The 22,262-nt window shown below is 43.2% G+C and overlaps 1 long non-coding RNA gene across 1 annotated transcript; it reads left to right on the plus strand.

Moving 5' to 3' along the window:
• The first annotated feature begins 4,932 nt into the window (after positions 1-4,932).
• LOC144374572 (uncharacterized) lies at positions 4,933-11,126 on the plus strand. The gene is made up of 2 exons (XR_013433944.1): positions 4,933-5,335; positions 8,335-11,126. It is a non-coding gene; the product is annotated as an uncharacterized LOC144374572 (long non-coding RNA).
• The last annotated feature ends 11,136 nt before the right edge of the window (positions 11,127-22,262 follow it).

The following is a 22,262-nucleotide window of genomic DNA, read 5'->3' on the forward strand; positions in this document are numbered from 1 at the left end:
ATATTTTAGTTTTCATCATTATTTTGTGGGTTATATAAGATGTTAACACAATGAGAAGCTGGATATACAGTAGACAGGAGTTTTCTAGATTGTTTTTCTATCTTCTATAAATCCAAAGTAATCTTCAAATAAAACTGGAAAAAAAGAAAGATAACAAGGTGGAAAGTTATTTTTAAGTTATGACTCATGAAAGATCAATATCCTTAATTTTTGAAGATCTCCTTCAAGTCCTTATAAAAATAATGCTCTAATGAATAAAGGATTGAGTGATACCAATAGAAATCACACACACACAAAAAAAACAACCATAAATGGATAAAGATATATTAAAATGTTCAGTCTTAATCAAAAAACGCAAATTACATAATTTAAAGCTTTTTTCATCTAAGAAGTTGGCAAAGATTTCTTTAAAACATTTAGTATAATCTTAGGATATGAGAAAGTGTAAACATAAAATCTAATTATCTCAATACTTTTAGTAATGTATCCAAGTTTCGATCATCTCAGTGATTTATCCTAAGGCTTTTAACTCTCAATAGACACAAAGTTTTAGCCACAGTGGAGCAGGACTAATAGTAAGAACAAACATTGTAAACAGTTTCTAAATAGATTCTAACATGAGACAGATGAAGTAAATTATAATTGTCCCATTAGTGGAATAGTATGCAATCATTTTTAAATGACATTAAATGAATAGCCCAGCACAGAAGGATTTTTATATGAAAAGACCAGCACAGAGGGATTTTTAGGGCAGGGATTCTTCTCTACATGATACTGCAGTGGTGGTGTAGGTCATGCACATTTGCCCGGACCCAAGGCACATACAGAGCAATAGAAAACGCTAAGGTAAACCTTGAACTTTAGGTGATCACTGTGTGTTAATATGGATTCAGTGATTATAACAACTACACCATTCTAATGGGGCATATTTCTAATAGGGGAGGCTAAGCATGAGAAATACAGGGGGAAGGTGTGCCGTCTTTGTAATCTCTGCTCATTTTTTTCTGTGAATTTAAATCCATTTCAAAAACTAAAATCTAGTTTTTAAAAATATCATTATGAAGAAAAAAATAGTGATAGGAAACACAATAATATTTTTGAAATGCACAAATTCTAACAGAAACCTTTTCTCTTGACTGTGTCATGCTTTTCTGTAAAAAGAAATAAGTTTTTGATTTTAGGTTTAAAATAAATAGAATGCTGTGGCAAGGAGGGCAAGAGGACACAGAAATCACAGGCAAACCAAGTTGGAAAGTGGAAATAAAACAGAAGAATGTATTCCAGGTGAGTTTAAAAAGAAAGACAGAATGAAGGTAGAAAGTAATTGGTTAGAGATTCAGGACTGAGTCATAACTGGAGAGTATCCACCCGAGATCCGTTGGCTCGATAAGTGATGTATATGATGGGAAACTCAGCTGAAGGATGAGTTATGCAGAGAAGAAATTAAAGGGAACTTCAGTCCAATTGTAGATTTCCCTAAGATCTCTTCATTCAGTTGACTGCAATTATTACAGAATATGAGGTCAACATTAAAATATTACTAGTATATCCATTTTACAGACGTTTAGCAAATTTCATGCAATGTATTTTATGAAGTGCTTAGCACAGTGCTTCACATAAAGTGACCAAAAATAATGAATATATTTTTTATTTACCACCTTATCATTCTTAGGATGATTATTATCAAATTGAGGCTCAAATAAGTTAACTGACTTGGGCAAGGGCACCCAACTAGAAAAGAATCTCTGCTCAGAATTGTATTCTAATCTATATAACTCTGAGAGCCTTTTCTCTCTTGCCTGTTTTGAAAATTGTATGGGTGTAGTATGCCAGCATTGGGATATAAAAAAAATGAAGTATTGCAACTCTACCCAGCATGGGAATGTAAAGTTGCTATTCCAATGCATTTTTGTATCAATTCCATAGATGTTTAATTCTGAGAATGAAGACTCAAGGAAAGGGTGGCCAATAGAAGTGTCTTCCATTGAGTAATCATAGGTTTTAGTTAGTATTTTTTTTTATTTAAAATGCTGTTAGCTTATAATATCACTAATCTGCCCAAGAAGATATATCCCACACTTATCATTTGTTCATTCAACTAATAAATGTTTTGCATCAGCATATACCGTGGTCTAGACTCTCACATTACCAAAATAAATTAGACCCATGATCCCTCCCATTACATCAATTAACCAACTAATATTCACCTTTTTCTTCTTGTCCCTCTTTCCTATGTCTACTTGCTTAGTCAAGCAATTATTCATTGCTGCAGTCCGGCTGCAGCAAAATAACTGGGTGGTGACGAATAACTTGTGTCGATTGATACAGCAGGAGTGGGAGCCCTTTATTGTAGGACAACAGAGGTATTTATACATTCCACACAGCTTATCTTAATTAACATAAACTAGATACAGCAGTCAACCAATAAGAAATCTCCACACTTAATGGCTCGCTGGCGCCACCTCATAAACCACTCCCCCTGGCAAAATGCCAGGCACCATCCTGACTTGTTTACAGACTCCAACAATTCATTACCTGTGTGTTTAGGATTGTCACAATGCTCTTACATTATTTATAGCTAAGTTTTATTCCTGAATTTGATAATATAAACATATTATATTATCAAACTATGCTTACATTGCATTGCATGTGATTGACAGTGCATAAACAAATAAATATGTAGTGATAAGTGTTCCAAAATTAAAAGAAAATAAAAGAACCCTAACTATTGATTAAAGAACAATATAGGGAGAGAGCTTGCTCTTTAAATTGAGTGGTTCGTCAAAGCCACTTTGAAAATATATTTGAACAGAAATCTTTAGTAAAGTGAGGGGGAAAATCTGATGATAACTTGAGGCCTTCCTAGAAGAACAAAATGCATGAGCTAATAGCAGATCTGGTGTGTCCAAGAAGCATCAGGGAAACCAGATGTCTCACTGAGTAGCCTAGAAAAGAAGTTGTAATAAAAGATGATTTAGAGCAAAGGTGGGAGAACAGGTGAATCAGAGCCTGTAAATCTGGCTCTGAGGAAGACAAGGCCTTAGAATGCTATGAGCAGGAACAGTGGCATGATCTCAGGTTTTTAAATTGTCACAATATTTGTACATACATATATTGTATGCATAGTTGACCCATGCATATGATATGTAATAATAAAATCAGGGCAATTAGCACTTCCAGATACTTAAACATTTATAATTTCTGTGAATTGGGAAAATTCAGATTCCTCTTGTTGTTTTGAAATATATAATAAATTGTTATAGACTGCAGAAATTCTTCTGTGCTATAGAATACAAAACTAGCTCCTCTTATGTGGTTGTACTGTAGTACTCATTATCAAATCTCTCTTGATCCCCTCTCTCCTCTTCTTGTTAGCCTCTAGAGATCACTCCACTCTTCTTCTATGAGATTCGACTTTTCATCTTTTGCGAAAGAATGAGAACTTGCAATATTTTTCTTTGCCTTGCTAATTGTATCTAATAAAAGACCCTCCAGTTCCATCCATGTTTCCATGATGACAAGATTTCATCTATTTTATGGTTGAATAATATTCCTTTTAAATTACTGCCCTAATTGCTGTCTTAAAAAATAGCCTCAAAAGGAAAAGTTCTTTAGCAGGAAGATCAAGCTAGAAGTGCTGCTATAATCTAGGAAACAGATGACAGATTTAGAAGCCACTGAAGAAGCCATGGGAAAGTGCTGGATATAATTTAGGATGTGTTTATAGATACTGTAGGAGGCTGAATAACATTTATCCAAAATATCAGCTCTTAATCCTTGAAACCTGCTATATTATTTGAAAAAAAGGATCTTTTGCAGATCTGGTTGAAAATTTTGAGGAAAAAAAGATTATCTTGCTTTATTTTTGTGGGCCCTAAATGCCATCACAGTGTGATAAGACAGGTACAGGGAGCCTCAACATGAAAACAGAAAAAGTGAAGGCAATGCCACCACCGAAGTAGAGGTTGATTCTAACTCAGAAGTCAAGGAATGCAAGGACTCACCGGAAGACACAAGGAACAGATTCTCCTCCAGATCCTCTGGCACCTTAATTGGTCTGTTAAACTAATTTTGGACTTCTAGACTCCAGAACTGTTAGAGAATAAATTTTAAGGCAGTAATCTTTTGAGATACCTGGTAACAGCAGGCTCACAAAACTAACAAAGACTTGATGTCACATGTGAAAGGAAAAGAAGAGCCAGAGAAAACTGGAGGCAATTTTGTTTAAGTGAAGACATGGTGTTTCCAATTCCTGAGATGGAGACCTTTGGGACAGTAACAACGTTAGAGGAGAAAAATAAAATTATAGTTTAGACATGTTATGTTTAAGATTATTATCAGCATTTAAAGGTAGCAAATCAGAAGACTGTGAGTCTGGAATTGAAAGGACGATTCAGGGCTGGAGGTGGAGATTAGAGTTATTAACAACATCAAAAAAAGAGTCATTAGCAGTGTATAAGTGGTAATTAATGTCATAGTACAGAATGAGCTCACTTAGGAAGCACTGGAGACAGGGAATGTGTTCAATGACGTAGTTCAGAAACTTCCTCATTCGGACATCAAGAAAATCAGGAGGACCTAGCAAAAGACATGGAGAGTAAACTGTGATTAATCTGTGAAAAGAACCAAGAGAAGATTGTGATCTAAATTCCAAATAAAGATGATTTATCACAATGCTGGGAGCAATTCTGTCAAATGCTGTGGAAAGAATATAGGATGGGGAAGTTTAGACAGCTAATAGGAATTTTGGGGGAGTGGAGCTATAAGTGAAAGGAAATAGGGAAAATAACAGAGTATCAGGTAGGAGTATGTTTTTAAGGTGAAAATTGTCCTAGCAATAACATATGGTCTTAACAGGGTCAATGATCAGAGGATGATGAGCATATGAGCTGAGTCAAAGAGGATTATGAACTGTGGTGAGCCGTTCCTGCGGACTGTGGTCGCCATTATATGATGGCGCTGGCTCCGTTGTGGTCTGTGAAGGACAACTCCATATCAAAGAGAGTTGGCGTGTTCCCAGCTCCTTATCAGAGAAAGTTGGCGTGTCATTTTCTAGCACCCTGTGAGAAGGGTACACGTGGCAGCTTTGCATTGGGGTTCGAGGTGCTTTATTAAGGCTGGGAGGGGCATCCAATTATTATTCCGGGTAGTAGAAGAATCATTAGAAGAATATCAGGGGCCTGAATAAACTGCTGAAAGAAGATTCCTGAGTCGCGTCTTCCTTGCGGGCAAGGGGGTCGTGACAAGTGGTGCCGAGACCCGGGAAAAAAGAAACAAAGAAACACCCAGGAACCAGAACTTTCAGCAGTCAGGGAGGCGCGCCGGTAAGTCCCAGGTAAGGTGGGACCCGCTGTTAAAAAGCGGAGGCTCCTCTATACATAAAGAGGGAGCATTAAAAGGTACCTGCTCCTCTGTTAAAAGAGAGGGCGTTACATCTCATAGCAATTGCACTCTGTATTTTCGTTTTTGTTTTCTGTGTATGTTCGTTTTGTTTTGTGTACTTTCACTTTCGATTTCTGTGTTTTCTTGTGTTGCGTTATGGGTGCTGTGACTTCAAGTCCACTCCTTCTAGCCCTCGATGGCCTTTTACGTTCCAAGGGACTGGAGGTGAAACGCAGTACCTTAGAGAAATTTTTACAGAGAGTAGATACAGCTGCACCGTGGTTTGCATTTTCAGGCAGCCTCACTACACCCAGCTGGGATAAATTAGACAAAGACCTTGACTTTGCTCGTGAGCAGGGCATGCTAGAGGGCGGGGTGATACCCCTCTGGAAGATGGTCCGTAGTTGTCTTACAGATGGCCGATGCCAAGAAGCGCTTGTTAAAGGGCAGGAGGTTTTAGAACAATTGCATGAAGAAAAATCAGAAACAACAGAGAGCGAAGTGTCTCAGGAAGAGGGGAGTGTGCGGGGCGTGGAGAACGGGAGGAGACTGTATCCAGATCTCAGTGTGCTGCGCACGCCCCCATGCGAAAGTGGGTCAGAGGCAGAAGACGCTGAGGAGGAGGAGATAAGAACGCTGTCCCGGCATTTAGGGAGTTTAGGTAGAGGGAACAGAGATAAGCAAGGGCTCAAGAACGGGCGGCCTCCCGATCCGCCTCCGTATGGCGGGGGTGTTTCAGGCTGCTGCTGCTTTCCTCTGTTCCTCAGGGCTGGCATATCATTGCTATTGACATTAAAGACTGTTTCTTTTCTATTCCTTTGCATCCTAAAGACTCACAGCGTTTTGCCTTCACCCTTCCCTCGTGTAATCACGAGGAACCAGATCAAAGGTTTGAGTGGGTCGTTTTACCACAGGGAATGTCTAACAGTCCTACGATTTGCCAGATGTATGTAGGGAAGGCACTCGCACCTCTCAGACAACAATATCCTTCCATTAAGATTATGCATTATATGGATGATGTATTATTGGCAGCCAAATTACAACAGTCAGTTTATGAGGCCTATAAAGACTTGGTGAAGTTGTTAGCTCAGTATGGATTACATATTGCACCTGAGAAGGTTCAAACAGGGGATTCTATTCAGTATTTGGGAGCGACGATTGGATATGACATATTAAAACCACAAAAAGTTACTATAAGAACTCAAGATCTCCAAACTCTAAATGATTTTCAAAAACTGTTGGGAGATATTAATTGGATAAGAGGTTATTCACATATTCCTAATATCGTGCTCCAGCCTTTGTATGCTATTCTTAAGGGTGATCCAGATCTTACTTCCCCTCGTACCCTCACTAAGGAGGCCAGAGCGGCCCTTATAAAAGTAGAAGAAGCTATACAACATGCTACTCTATGCAGGCTCCAGAGTGATAAACCTTTCCAGTTATGTGTGCTTGCCACTATGCGGCAGCCTACTGGAGTACTGTGGCAAGATGGGCCTTTACTATGGATCCACCCACATGTATCCCCAGGAAAATCTTTAGAATACTATCCTGATGCTGTTGCAGCGTTAGCACTTAGAGGGATTCAACAGAGCATTCAATTTTTTGGACAAGCACCTTCTTCTCTTATCATACCCTATTCTAAAGTTCAACTTAATGTTTTGTGTGCTACTCTGGACAACTGGGCCATTCTATGTTGCTCGTTTCAAGGGGATATTGATAATCATTACCCTTCTCATCCATTACTCCATTTTGTTAAAGAGCATCCTATCATTTTCCCTAAAGTAACTTCACCCACTCCAATTCCGGGGGCTGTTAATATTTTTACTGATGGCTCTAAGTCTGGAATGGGAGCTTATGTGATTAATGACTCTCCCCCTGTCCAGCATCAATTTGCTCCTGGAAATCCACAATGGGTAGAACTACAAATTGTCATTGAAGTTTTTAAACAGTGTTCTTTTCCTTTCAATCTCATTTCGGACTCCATCTATGTGGTGCAGGCGCTCAAAATTTTGGAGGCTGTAGGAGCTATTAGTGACACCCATGCTGTGTCTGCTTACTTTAATCAGCTTCAACAGCTTATCCGTAGCCGTACTGCCCCCTTTCTATCCAATGCACATTCGGGCTCACACCTTTCTTCCTGGCCCGTTATCACAGGGTAATGCCTGTGCTGACTCGGCAACTAGAAGCCAGTTGGTATGCTTGGCCTCCTCCTTAGAAGAAGCTAAATTGTTTCATCACAACTTTCATGTCAATGCTATGACACTGCGCAGACGTTTTTCCATCTCCACAGCAGATGCTCGTCAGATAGTATTACAATGTCCCCATTGTGTCACATTTCTTCATCCTCCTACTTATGGTGTAAACCCACGAGGATTGAAGCCATTGGTCACCTGGCAAATGGACGTAACTCACGTGCCTGACTTTGGTACCCTCAAATATGTACATGTTTCTATTGACACATACTCTGGAATTATTCATGCTTCTGCTTTATCGGGAGAAAAGGCACGTAATGTTATTACTCATTGCTTAGAGGCATGGGCAGCATGGGGTGCACCTGCATCCCTTAAGACTGATAATGGACCTGCTTATACTGGCAGACAGTTTACATCTTTTTGTTCTACTATGGGAGTACAACTTGCTCATGGGTTGCCTTACAATCCTCAAGGGCAAGGCATTGTTGAACGTGCCCACCGCACCTTAAAAGAAACCTTAGAAAAACAAAAAGGGGGAATAGGAGTTGACCACACTCCTAAAGAACGCCTGTCCTTAGCTCTTTTTACCATTAATTTTTTGAATTTGGATATTCATGGCCGCTCTGCGGCCGATAGACATGTGTCCCCTCAGCCCTCTGTGACTGGCTATGTTAAGTGGAAGGATGTTCTTACGGGCCAATGGAATGGCCCTGACCCCGTGCTGACATGGGCACGAGGATCTGTATGTGTTTTTCCCCAGGATCGCACGGAGCCGCTGTGGATCCCTGAATGCCTGACAAGAAGAGTCTCGAGATCTACTAACCAGCAGCAGGAGGTGCCACAATAGTCCCATGATGAGGAGCTTCATTCTGATGAGTGCTCTGGCTCTGATGCTGGTGCCAACGGTACAGATGGCACCAATGCAGTGATGGGCAGTGGCACGGGCATGGCCAATGCCAATGCCAGTTCATAGTAATTCTAGTGTCCTCCCCACTCTTTTTTCTACCTCATGTGAGATGTCTGCTCCTTGTACCTCTCCTAGAGGGGACATGGAAAATATTTTTAATCAGTCTCAAGTTAATCTCACAGGAGTTTTTTGTTTCAGTCTTGGGAACACTAATTGTATTAGCCTTAAGACCAAAAATTTGACTAACTGGGAGGACCCATTGCGGTCCAGTCGAGTCTCAGGGAGTATTCTCAGTGCTGTATTGAGCCAAGTAGTTTCAGGGAAGCAATCAGGCTCAGGGACCCCCGCAACTAGCTCTGTTTTAAACATAACTACTTTAGCTATTATCTCCGAGGTATTAATCCCAATGCCTCCTTCTTCTAATAGTACTTGCTATGCCACTCATTTCAAGGCCTCTCCTTACTGTACCCCTAATTTTGGTTTTCCCCCGACATTTACGCCTTGTCAGGATCATTCTTGGGAGAAACATCAAGTTGCTAAAGGTTTCTCCTTTTCCCCCCCTCTGAAGAGATATGTTTATAACTTTAACAACAATGCCAACTCCTCTACAGGAACAGGTTGGTCCTGGTTTCAATGGCTCATTTCCAATGAGAAGGGGGCTTCAGCCGATATTTCCGCATTGGCTCAATTACTAGGAGCCAAAAGTTGGCTGGCTAATGTTTCTGGCACTACTAAGGAGAGTGAACGAGGTAATAGGCTTACATCTGTTTCGTTCAACTCTCTGTTACATTATGCCACATTGCCTCCTGCAATGGTCTGTATCCAATCCCCGTTCCTGTTCCTTTTAGCTAATCACACCTCGTCGGGGATGCTGGATTGTTCTCATACTACCTGTTTCTTATCTGAGTGTTGGAATGGTTCTTGGACTGTAGCAGTAATTATGAAAATTCCAACTTTTGTCCCAATACCAGTCACTGCGGATCCAGATAAATTTCCTATTGTAGAGCTACTTAGAGTCCGCAGAGATTTTGGAATCACGGCAGCTATAGTGACAGCCGTGGCGGCATCTGCTGCTGCAGCAGTTACGGCCGGAGTAGCCATGGCCAGTCAAGTACAAACTGCTGCCACTATTAATCAAGTTGTTCAACAAACGTCCACTATACTTGAATCGCAAAATGCGATTAATCAACATATTTTGTCAGGGATTTTAGCTACCAACCAAAGAATAGATTTTCTTCAAGCTCAGGTAGAAGAATTGGCTGACCTACTACTTTTAGGCTGCATTGACCAACGTGCACATTTATGTATAACCTCTGTCAGATTTAATGATTCCAGGAATGCTTCCCGCATCATTGGTGGATATCTGGCCGGAAATTGGTCCATGGAAGCGGAAGACATGATCCAGTCTCAACTAACCCAGATAGCTGTCTTGAATAGTACCCGTGTCGATCCCGTGACTCTGGGTCAATTCACCAATTGGATATCTTCTGCTTTTTCCTTTTTTAAAGAGTGGGTGGGAGTAGGCATTTTTGGTGCACTGTGTTGTTTTGGTATGTTCCTCTGTTTGTGGTTTCTCTGTCGCCTTAAGGCTCGTAGTGCTCAAGATAAGGCTATGATCATACAAGCTCTTGCTGCTTTAGAAACTGGCAACTCGCCACAGGTCTGGCTTGCGCATCTTAAGCACTAAACTTTTGACATGGTCATTGCACCCCAAGTTATTATAACATTGCACTGGGATTGACATGTCTTTCCTCGTTATTCTCTTAGTGTCAGAAAGCCCTTGCACTCTGCCGGTCTTGCTACCATTGCACGCAGATGGGTTTCTACACTAGTGCCTTTGACATGGTCGTTGCACCCCAAGTTATTATAACATTGCACTGGGTACGACATGTCCTTCTTTTGTCTTTCTCTTAGTGTTGGAAAGCCCTTGCACTCTGCGGGTCTTGTTGCCATTGCACGCAGAAGGGTTTCCACACTGGTCTTTATCTATCACTTTAAAGTCCGTGCCTTTCTTTCAGGGTGCTGCCAACTTGTTTGTAGTTGTACTTCTGCATGGCCACAGTTCAACCTCAGCTATTCCCTCTTACTCACCATCGTCACGATACAGGATGCGAGGCAAGGCACTGCACTTGAGTGATCCATTGAGAAGAGGGACCTCAAGGGGAGCATGTCCTATTGCATGCGGGTTTGACGTGTCTCCGCCCCGCCCCACGAAAAAAGGCGTCGGCTGATATGGTGTCAGGTCTGGGGAAGGCGCCCCCTGGGGCTGGCCCATACTATGCAGCCACTTTTGCACAGTGGGATAGGACCTCTACTCTCGCCTGTATTGTCTTAGTGAAACAAAAAGGGGGAGCTGTGGTGAGCCGTTCCTGCGGACTGTGGTCGCCATTACATGATGGCGCTGGCTCCGTTGTGGTCTGTGAAGGACAACTCCATATCAAAGAGAGTTGGCGTGTTCCCAGCTCCTTATCAGAGAAAGTTGGCGTGTCATTTTCTAGCACCCTGTGAGAAGGGTACACGTGGCAGCTTTGCATTGGGGTTCGAGGTGCTTTATTAAGGCTGGGAGGGGCATCCAATTATTATTCCGGGTAGTAGAAGAATCATTAGAAGAATATCAGGGGCCTGAATAAACTGCTGAAAGAAGATTCCTGAGTCGCGTCTTCCTTGCGGGCAAGGGGGTCGTGACAATGAACATAATGTTGGGAATGTATTCTGCAATAGGGAGAATCTAGTCTTTGAAATCTAAGAAGATAAATCAAGTCTTGACATGAAAACGAGAATATATATATATATATATATATATATATATATATATATATATGCATATGAACACAATATCTTTATATTCTTTATTTATTTTTATGTGGTTCTGAGGATTGAACCCAATGCCTCACACATGCAAGGCAAGCTTTCTACTCATGAGCCACAGCTACAGCCCCTAAAAGAAGTTTTTTTTTTTTTAAAAAAATATATTTGAGAAGGTTGACATGATAACCGGTTTAACAACAATAAAAATAAAGTTAAGAAAATATATGTTTATATAATAATTTAATTTGTAAGGTCTTTCCTATGCATTATCTTTTTCTGTTCTTACAACTTCCATGTGATGTTAAGTGGTAGTAACCACATTTGATAGAAGAGTGAACTGGTTGAAGTGATTTGCACAAGACCTAGGAAGCTAGTAAGTCATGACATGAAAATGTTTAAAGAAAAACAGTTTTGAGTTAATGTAGCACATAGGTCATTAGGAGAGAATAATAAATAGGAAAAGGAAAAGAGAACGTAATAATCCAAATAGAATATATTAAAGATCCAATAAAGACAGTGGGTGCCAAAATGAGCAGAGTGTGTTTATGCATATATGTGTGCAAGTGCATGCACTTATTTTTATAGTCTTGGGCCATGGTATATTACTGGAGTGTGATTTTGCATCACCACCATCACAATAATACACTCCCTTTCAATCTACATTTTGTTCCAAACTTCTTTCATATTTATTACTTCATTTTACAGTTGTATCTAAAATGAGCTGTAGATCACTGATATCTTATTGATATGAGAATCCAATTTTCACAATGTACAACTTGACCAAAATTATGAGACTGGAATATAAATGAAAAGTTACTCAAAATTCAAATTTATAACTCTAGACCCAAACTAATGTGTTTTCTTAAATTAGGAAAATAGAAGAAGAAGGAAGAGAAGAATTAAATTAGACTGGAGAGGTCCAGGAGAATTACACAATAATGAATCTGGGATCATACTTACCAATTAGGTCAAAATATTATTGGAAATAATATCCTTAAGTAGCAACTAGATATACTTAAGTAGATCTAGCCCAGAGAAAATTCCTGGATTTTTGACATATATATCCACTGTACATGAAATGCACTGTAGCATCTTGAAATCAGCATGCCCTAAATTCCCTTCCCAATCATGCTTATCTTTTTGGATTCCCCATTGTGATAAATGTTAATCCAACAGAAGTCTGACACAGAAATCTTAGAGTTATCCCCAGCTTTCCTTTCCTTACTCTCTATATCTAATCAATTATGAACACCTATGAAATGTATACCTCCATTTCTCTTGTCTGAATCCTCATTGCTACTCTTTATTTATAACATCTGTCTTTCTTGCTTCCTTTCTGCAGTTTCCTCCAATTTGTTCTCTTTGCTGCTGGTCTTTTTATACTACAGTAAAATCTCCACATTGATATACTTGTAATTCTAAATTGAAAATAATATCATATCACTCTCTCAACTTAAACTTTTCAGAATATTTTTTACAATCTATAGTTCAAGCTCAAACCCATCACACAATATACATAAACTTGTCATCTTACTGCTATCTACACTTCATCTCCTTTCAATTCATGTAAACATTGCATAATGTTCAAATCAGGTTAAATATATTATCACCTCATTTATCATTTCTTTATGGTAAAAAAAATTCAAGTCTTTCTTCTAGTTTTTGAAATATACAGTACATTTTTGTTATCTATAGTTGCACTACTATGCAAAAACAGCATACTAGAATTTCTTACCCTTAAGTAACTTCAACTTGGTACCCATTGATCAACCTTTCCCAAACTTCTGCTTTCCCCAGCCTCTTACAACCACCATTCTACTCTCAACTTCTATGAGATCAACTTTTTAAAAGTCTGCATATGAGTGAGATTCTGTGGTACTTGGCTTTCTGTGCATGGCTTATTTCACTTAACATGATCATCTTCAGTTCCACTTGTATTGCTTCAAATAAAAGGATTTCATTCTTTTTATGAATACTATTCCACTGTATATATACACCACCTTTTCTTTATCTATTCATCAGATAATGTTTAGATTTTTTCCATTTCTTGGCTATTGCAAACAGTGCTGTAATAATCATGGGAGCACAGGTGTCTCTTTAACATACAGATTTCATTTCATTTGATATAAGTACCCAGTGGTGGGATTGTAGCTCTACTTACAATTTTTTGAGACACCCTAAGCTGTCTTTGATAAGGTTTGTACTAATTTACATTCTCACCAACAATGTACAAGAGTTCCCTTTTCTCCAACAGTTCTCATCACTACTTGCTATCTTTAGTGTTTTTGATGAAAGCCATTTTTACCAGAGTAAGGTAATATCTTATTGTGGTTTTTATTTGTAGTTCCCTGATGATTAGTTCCCTGATGATTAGGTGTTTTTTTTAATATATACATGGCCTTTTTTATATCTTCTTTTGAGAAATGTCTATTTAGGTTTATTGCTCACTTAAAATTTTTCCTTTTTTGGCATCGAGTTTTTGTAATTCCTTACACATTGCAGATGTCAACCATTGTCAGATATAATCCCATTTGATTAAGTGTAGCAACTTTTTAAAATGTTCTGTTGGGTTTGCAGTTATTGTTTTTTCTTCACCATGTTATTAAATTCCTTGAGTTCAAAGGTTCTCTTATATATCTCTCTTTGTATCTCCAGTAGGCTTGGCACACTGTATGTCCTAAAAAACTAACTGATAAAGAATGGAAAATGATATATTAATGGAATGCAATGCCTGAAGAACTGAAACTCAGAAGAATGAGATCAACTCAACTTACAGCATAAATCTGGATATCTTTCTTTTATTTTTAGACCTTGGTTTTCCTATCTTTAAAATCATGCCTCTTGACTAAATACTCTCAGAGGCCCCTTCAGCTCTCCAGTGTTCCAAGCATGTCTGTTTGAAATTGGGTTATGTTAATGTAGTTCTATTTTTTCTGTGAAGTCCCAAAGCATGCCAAATCCTCTAGCTACCTGAGAAAGTCAATTGTTTTCCAAACAGTGAACAATTTATTTCCTAACCATTGGCTGAAACACTGCAATATTTTATAAAAAAGAAATCTTCCAGTAATATAAACATAATAGTTTGAACCTAGAGATTGAGATTTTGAAAAATATGAACAGCTCTCTCATCTCCTTTGGAAGATGAATATGATTTTGAGAGGTTTCATCTGAAGTCAGCTTGTACATGAAAATCACACTTTGGATGTAAATGGCACTTATGCTTGGATTCATTCTACTTAATCTCTGAAGTCCTTTGCTAAGTTAAAAAATATTTAGCAAAGTAAGGATTTTTTGACAGAATCTGTGTTTCTCTAATGGCATTTGGAACTAAAAATTCTTCTTGCTTATGCTTATGATACCCTGGGTGCTGTGGCTGTGTGGGGAGCTTCCCCGCAACACACAGGTTTGAGAGGCCTGCCCACTAGAGGGGGGAGTGCCCCTCTACCCTGGGTGCTTTGGCCATGTGGGGAACTCCCCAGACACCCAGGGGAGAGGGGCCTCCCCACTCGAGGGGGCAGTGCCCCTCTACCCTGGGTAAGCTGGTGGTGTGGGAAGCTACCACCAAAACCCAGGTGAGAAGGGCCTCACCCTGCGAGGGGGAAGTGCCCCTCGACCCTGGGTGTGGTGGCAGTGTTGGTAGCTCCCCACCTACAACCAGGTGAGAGAGGCCCCCCCCGGAGGGGGGAGTGCCCCTCTACCCTGGATGTGGTGGCAGTGTGGGGAGCTCCCCCTCACCCCTAGGTTAGAGGGACCTCTCCCTGGAGGGGGTAGTGCTCCTCTACACTGGTGTGGTGGCGGTGTGGGGAGCTCTACCCCACCACACCCAGGTTAGAGGGGCCTCCCCGTTAGATGGGGGAGTGCCCTCTACCCTGGGTGCAGTAGTGCGGTGGGGAACTCCCCACACACACCCAGGGTAGAGGGGACCCACCCTAGAGGGAGAAGAGGCCCCCTACACTGGATGCAGAGGGGAGATCCCCCAAACACTCAGGGTAGAGGTGCCTGGACTCATAGTGGGGGGGAGTGCTCCTGTACCCGGATCGCGGTGGGGAGGTCCTCCCTGACACCCAGGGTAGAGGGGCCTGAGCCCTAGAGAGGGGAGTACCCTCCTACCCTGGGTGCAGTGAGTTGTCCCCCCCAGACACCCAGGGTAGAGGGGCCTGCCACTTAGAGGGGGGAGTGCCCCCTACCCTGAGTGCTGTGGGGAGCTCCTCCAACACCCAGGGTAGAGAGGCCTCTCCCCTAGTTAGGGGAGTGCTCCTTTAACCTGGGTGCTGTGGCGGTGTGGGGAGCTCCTCCCCTCAAACCCCGGTTAGAGGGGCCTCCCCCTAGAGGGGGGGAAAGTCCCTCTTCCCTGTGTGTGGTGGCGGTGTGGGGAGCTCCCCCCCACACACATTCAGGTGAGAGGGGCTTCCACCCTGGAGGGGGGAGTGCCCCTAAACCAGGGGTGCAGTGGCGGTGTGGCAGTGTGGGAAGCTCCCTTCATCACCCAGGATAGAGGGGCCTCCTTCCTGGAGGGGGGATTGCCCTTCTACCCTGGGTGCAGTGGAGGTGTGGGGAGCTCCACCCCTCCACACCCAGGTTAGAGGGGCCTGCCCCCTCGAAGGGGGAGTGCCCTTCTACGCTGGGTGTGGTGGTGGTGTGGGGAGCGCCTCCCACACACACCCAGGTTTGAGAGGCCTACCCCCTCCACCAGGGAGTGCCCTCTACCCTGGGTGCAGTAGTTCTGTGGGGAGCTCTTCCCCACACCCTGGGTGTGGCGTCGGTGTGGGGAGCTCCCCCCTGACAACCAGGTGAGAGGGGCCTCTCCCTGGAGGGGGGAGTCCCCCTCGATCCTGGGTGTACTGGCGGTATGGAGAGCCCCCCGCCATGCTCAGGTGAGAGCAGCCTCCCCCTGGAGCGGGGAGTGCCCCTCTACGATGGGTGAGATGGTGGTGTGGGGAGCTACCCCCAGACACCCAGGATAGAGGGGCCTCACCTCTCAAGGGGGGAGAGCCCCTCTACCCTTGGTGGGGTAGTGGTGTGGGGAGCTCCACCCTGACACCCAGGTTAGGGGACCTTCCCCCCTAGAGGGGGGAGTGCACTCTACCCTGGGTGAGGAAGTGAGGTGGGGAGCTCCCCCCAACATCCAGGTTAGAGGGGCCTCCCTCATACAGCGGGGAGTGCCCTCTACCCTGCATGAGATGGCGGTGTGGGGAGCTCCCCCTTGACACCCAGGTGAGAGGGGCCTCCCCCCTAGAGGGGGGAGTGCCCCTCTTCCCTGGGTGCTGTGGTGGTGCAGGGAGCTCCCCACACACACACACCCAGGTTCGAGGGACATCCCTCTGGAGGGAGAGTGCTGCTTACCTGGGTACAGTGGTGGTGTGGGGAGCTTCCCCGGACACCCGGTTAAGGTTAAAGGGGCCTCCCCACTCGAGGGGAGAGTGCCCCTCCACCATGTGTGTGGTGGGAAACTCCCCATGCCACCCAGGTACGAGGGGCCTAGGGGCGAGTGCCCCTCTGCCTTGGATGCTGCGGTGAGCTCTACCAGACACCCAGGTTCGAAAGGGCCTCCCCTCTGGATGGGGGACTGTCCCTCTGCCCTGGGTCCGGTGGGGAGCTCTACCCAACAACCAGGTTTGAGAGGCCTCACCACTGTAGGGTGGAGTGCCCCTCTACCCTGGGTGCATTGGGGAGCTCCATCCTATACCCAGGTTGGAGGGGCATCCCCCCTGGAGGGGGGAGTGCCCTTCTGCCTTGGGTGCCTTCTGGAGCTCCTCTGGACACCTTGGTTGGAGGCTTCTCCCCGCTGGAGGCGGGAGTGCCCCCTGCCCTGCTTCCCCCTCGAGGGGGAAGACCCATCAAACCTGGATGTTGGGGGGAGATCCCCACACCACCACTGTACCCAGGGTAGAGAGGCACTCCCTCCTCGAAGTGGGAGGCACCTCGAACCTGGGTGTCAGGGGGAGCTCCCCACAGCACCCAGGGCAGAGGGGCAGTCCCCCCTCCTTGGGGGAGGCTCATCTAACCTGGGTGTCGGGGGTGAGGAGCTCCCCACACCACTACAGCAACCAGGGTAGAGGCCACTCCCCCCTCCAGGGGCAGGTCCCCTCTGACATGGGTGTGTTGGGGGGAGCTCCCCACATCACTACCACAAGGAAGGTAGAGGGTAGTCCCTTGCCAGTACAGAGGCCCCTGTAACCTGGGTGTCCAGAGGGAGCTCCCCACACAAGTACTGCACCCAGGCTAGAGGCCACTCCCTGCTGGGGGGGGGATCTCCTCTAACCTGGGTGTCAGGGGAGAGCTCCCTACCCTACTATGGCACCCCGGGTAGAGGCCACTACCCCATCTAGTGGGGAGGCCCCTCTAACCTGTGTGTGGATGGGGAGTTCCCCACACCAATAGCTCACCCATGGTAGAGACTACTCTTTCCTCCAGGGTGGGAGGCCCCTCTAACCTGTGTGTTCGGGGAGCTCCCCATTCCACTACTGCACCCAGGATAGAGGACATTCCCCCCTCCAGGGGGGGGCACCCCTCTAACGACTACTGCACCCAGGGTAGAGGCCACTCCCCTTCCACAGCGCAGGCCCCTCTAACCTGGGTGCTGTAGGGGAGCTCCCCACAACACTACTGCACCCAGGGTAGAGAACACTCCCCGCTCCAGGAGGGAGGCCCCTCTAACCTGTGTGTCAGGGGGAGCTTCACATACTGCTACTGCTCCCAGGGTAGAGGCCACTACCCGCTACAGGGGGAGGCCCCTCTAATCTGGGCACTGGTGGGAAGCTCCCCACTGCAACCAGGACAGAGGGGGAGTCCCCCCTCCTTGGGGGAGGCTCATCTAACCTTGGTGTCCAGGGAGCTCCCTACACCACCATCACAACCAGGGTAGAGGCCACTCCCCCCTCCAGGGGTGAGGCCCCTCTAAACTGGGTGTCAGGGGGGAGCTCCCCACACCAATACTGCACCCAGGGTAGAGGACACTCTCCTCTCCAGGGTTGAGGCCCCTCTAACATGGGTGTTGGTGGGGAGATCCCCAAACCCCTAAAGCACTCATGCTTTTGGCCACTCCCCCTCAAGGAGAGAGGACCCTCTAACCTAGATGTGGAGTGGAAGCTCCCCACATCACTACCTCACCCATGATAGAGACCTCTCCCCCCTCCAGGGGGGGAGGCCCCTCTAACTTGGCTGTCCAGGGGGAGCTCCCCACACCACTACCACACCTAGGTTAGAGGCCACTCCAACCTCCAGAGGGGAGGCCCCTTGAACCTGGATGTCGGGGGGAGCTCCCCACAGAACTACCACACCCAGGATAGAGGCCACTCTCCCCTCCAGGTGGGAGGCCCCTCTAACCTTGGTGTTGTGGGGGAGCTCCCCACACCACTACTGCACCAAGGGTAGAGGCCCCTATAACCTGAGTGTCAGGATGAATTCCCCCAACCACTACTGCACCCAGGGTTGAGGCCACTCCCCGCTCCAGGGGTAGGCCCCTCTAACCTGGGTGTCCAGAGAGAGCTCCCCACACCACTAAGACACCCAAGGTATACACCACTCCCCCCTCCAGGGAGATGACCCCTCTAACCTGGGTCTCAGGGCGGGGAGGAGCTCCCAACATCACTACCACAACCAGTGTAGAGGGTAGTCTTCCTGCCAGTAGAGAGCCCCTCTAACCTGGGTGTCCAGGGGAAGCTTCCTACACCACTAATACACCCAGGGTAGAGGGCACTCCCTCCTCCGGGGGAGGCCCCCCTAACCTGGTTGTGAAGTGGGAGTTCCCTGTACCAATACCACACCCAGGGTAGAGACCACTCCCCACTAAAGGGGAGAGGCCCCTCTAACCTGGGTGTTGGGGAGGAGCTCCCCAAACCACTACCTCACACAGGGTAGAGGACACTCCCACCTCCGGGGGGGAAGTGGAATCTTTTCTATGATGGAAGGCAAGTTTGACATTTAAAATCAATCAATTTAATCACATAAGCAAGCTAAATATGAATATCAAGTGATTACATAAAGTGAAACAGAAGGAGAATTTGATAAAATCCAACAATAATTCATGACTAAAACTCTTCATACATGTAAACAAATTGGGCTAGTTCATTAATTAAAGCATACCTACAATTATACTTAGTATCCCAGCTAATACCCTATCTAAAGCTGAAAGATTGTATACTTTCCCTTCAAGTATTGTTTTCACTACTCTGTTCACCTAGAAGTTCTAGTCCTTGCAGTAAAAGTAGGGAAAGAAATGCAAGGCATTATCAATTGGAAAGTAAAAATAAAATTATCCTCATTTGCATATATGATATAATTGTCTATATGAAAAATCTTAAGGATTCTATTTTCACAAAGACAAAATTTCCTTCTTTTTAAAGGCTATGTAGTTTTCATTGTACACACACACATATCACATTTAAAAAATGTTTATGCATTAATTGTATGCTTTAATGGGGTTCAGTGTCATATTTTAACACCTGTATACCAGAAAAACTGATCAAATCTACTTTTCTTTATCTATGCTACCCCTACAACCTTCCCAATCTCTCATGATTACTATTGTATTTTTAAAAATCATAAAACTGTTAAGTGAGTTCAACAAAATTTCAGGGTTTACAAATAAATTACAAAAATCAACTACACTTTTATGTACTAGAAATAAAATTTGAAACACAATTGACAATAGCTTAAAAAACATAAAAGGAAACATTATTAAGCAAAAGTCTAATATAACAGAGGATTTGCATCCTACAAATTACAAAATGAGATTGGAAGAAATAGAGAACCTATATAAAGGAAGAGGAATAGAATGTTTATGGGGTATAGAACTCAATATAATAAAGATGTCAATTTTCTCTGAATTGTTCTCTAGGTTTAATGCATCTCTTTAAAACAAAATGTGCATTGAAGATATACTTGACATTTAGGCAGTGTTAAGGTTTATATATAAAGTGTTCCCCCCAAAGCTCCTGTGTTAATACAGGAGTGCTTGGAGGTGAAATGATTGGATTGGGGGAGCTGTAACCTAATCAGTTTATCCTAGTTTGAATGGACTGACTGGGTGATAACTGAAGGCAAGTGGGGTGTGGCTGGAGGAGGTGAGTCACTGGGGGTGTGCCCTAGAATGATGCATCTTTCCCATGTGCAAGCTTCCCCTTTCTCCAGTTTTCTCTCCCCCTCTCCCTCCCCCACCCCTCTACCTCTCTTTCCTGACCTTGCCTTGTGTTGAGCAACATTTCTCTGCTGGGCGTCTTCCCCCATGATGTACTGCCTCATCTTGGGTCCAGAGCAATGGTCAGCTACCAATGGACTGAGATCTCTGAAACCCTGAGTCCCAAATAAACTTTTCCTCCTCTAAGTTGTTCTTATCAGGTGTTTTGGTCACAGATGAAAAAGCTGAATAAAACAGACCAGCTTATATGCTGTACTTGCATTACAGAGAGTGATAAGTACTTACCTAAGTTTTCATGGTTTAGCCTTATTACCATTTAGTAAACTTCTTTATACATCTCACACAAGTTATGTCTAAAAAATTTACTTTTTCTTAAATTCAAGGTTTTAATATAAATCATCATTTGAGTTAAAGTGTTTTTTTTTCATTTTTGATTGATTTCCAACTTATTGAATTTCTAAAAATGTTATTTAACAATACTTTTCATGTTGTAGACTCTGATATTTCTTCAGCTTTTATTTAACAATATATGACAAACAAATGGCAGAAAGCAGTGATCAATGAATGAGAGGTCTTTGGCTAGGTAAGTTGGGAAGGGTCCTTGTCTCATTCTTCTCTCCTGATAGTAGATCTGGAGTTTATTGCCTTGTGATTTTTTTCCAAGAAATGGAAAAAGCATTTATCTTTAAATGTTTGGAATGACCTAGTCTTCATCTGACCTTCAACATTTATATTAAGAAATCTAGGTCTTTGAAGTAAAATATGTCCAAAAAGCTGCCAACAGTAAAAGATGAAATCTGAATTTAGTTTATTTGGATTATATCTCTTTACTGGATGACTATCGTCTTTAAAATTAACCTCTATTTAAATTTAAAATACTACTAACTTTTTGGCTTGCATGAGAAAATGGTTCCTATTTACTTAACTCAATTTATTCTTACTAATGTTCTGGAATGTGAGATAATCAGTTAAGTGAGGTAGTCAATTAAAGTAACATAGCAACGTTATTACTATAATAAATTTATGTGTATTATTTTTCCAAGTCCCTGAGTTCTTGAGGGCATAAATTACATGTGAGCTAATGTCTCATTTTGTGACTCAGTAAATCAGGAGATGATTTCATATTCAAGCCCATTCCAAAAAGAAAAGGAAGTTCATTATTTCACATAAGTGTTAATTCCAGGGATCTCTATGGCTTCAGGGAATATTGAATGAATGATGCCAACAGAAGTTCATCGCAGCTCTGTTGTCTTCTGTGCTGGTTCTCTACCCTAGGAAAGTTTCACCACACCTCAGCCTCTGGCAACACTGAGTTTATATTCTATAGCTCTGCAGGCCTGACAGAGAGATTGTTCCTCTTATCAAATTAATCCAGTAAAATTTCTAGGATTGAATATTAATAATGGTGCCATTTAATGATCCCTAATCCATTTACTATAAACAGAGTATGTGGCACCCTGATAAGATATACATGTATTACCCCCACCTAAATTCCTAGATGGAGTGTGATATTAGGGCAAGGGAAATGGAGAATGTATTATTTAAAAATAAAAAAGTGTTAGGCTGGCCCAGAAAAGAGGTATCCACTGCAACCTTGCAAACATAACACTTTCAATACAAATATGTTAAATGAAATAATTAAAACAAATTATTTTAAAATTAATTAGAAAACACTGGGGTTGTATTTAAAAAATCAGTATAGGTGTTACAGTTCTGCCATGTTTAAGCCCTATAGACTTCAGTGAATGACAATATCTGTGAACTTTATTTTCTGCGTTTTTAAAATTATTTTTTAAGAATGAGCAAAAATTTTATGAGCTACTGTTGAGATAAT

Source organism: Ictidomys tridecemlineatus, unplaced genomic scaffold (assembly GCF_052094955.1).
Source record: "Ictidomys tridecemlineatus isolate mIctTri1 unplaced genomic scaffold, mIctTri1.hap1 Scaffold_75, whole genome shotgun sequence".
NCBI lineage: Eukaryota > Metazoa > Chordata > Mammalia > Rodentia > Sciuridae > Ictidomys > Ictidomys tridecemlineatus.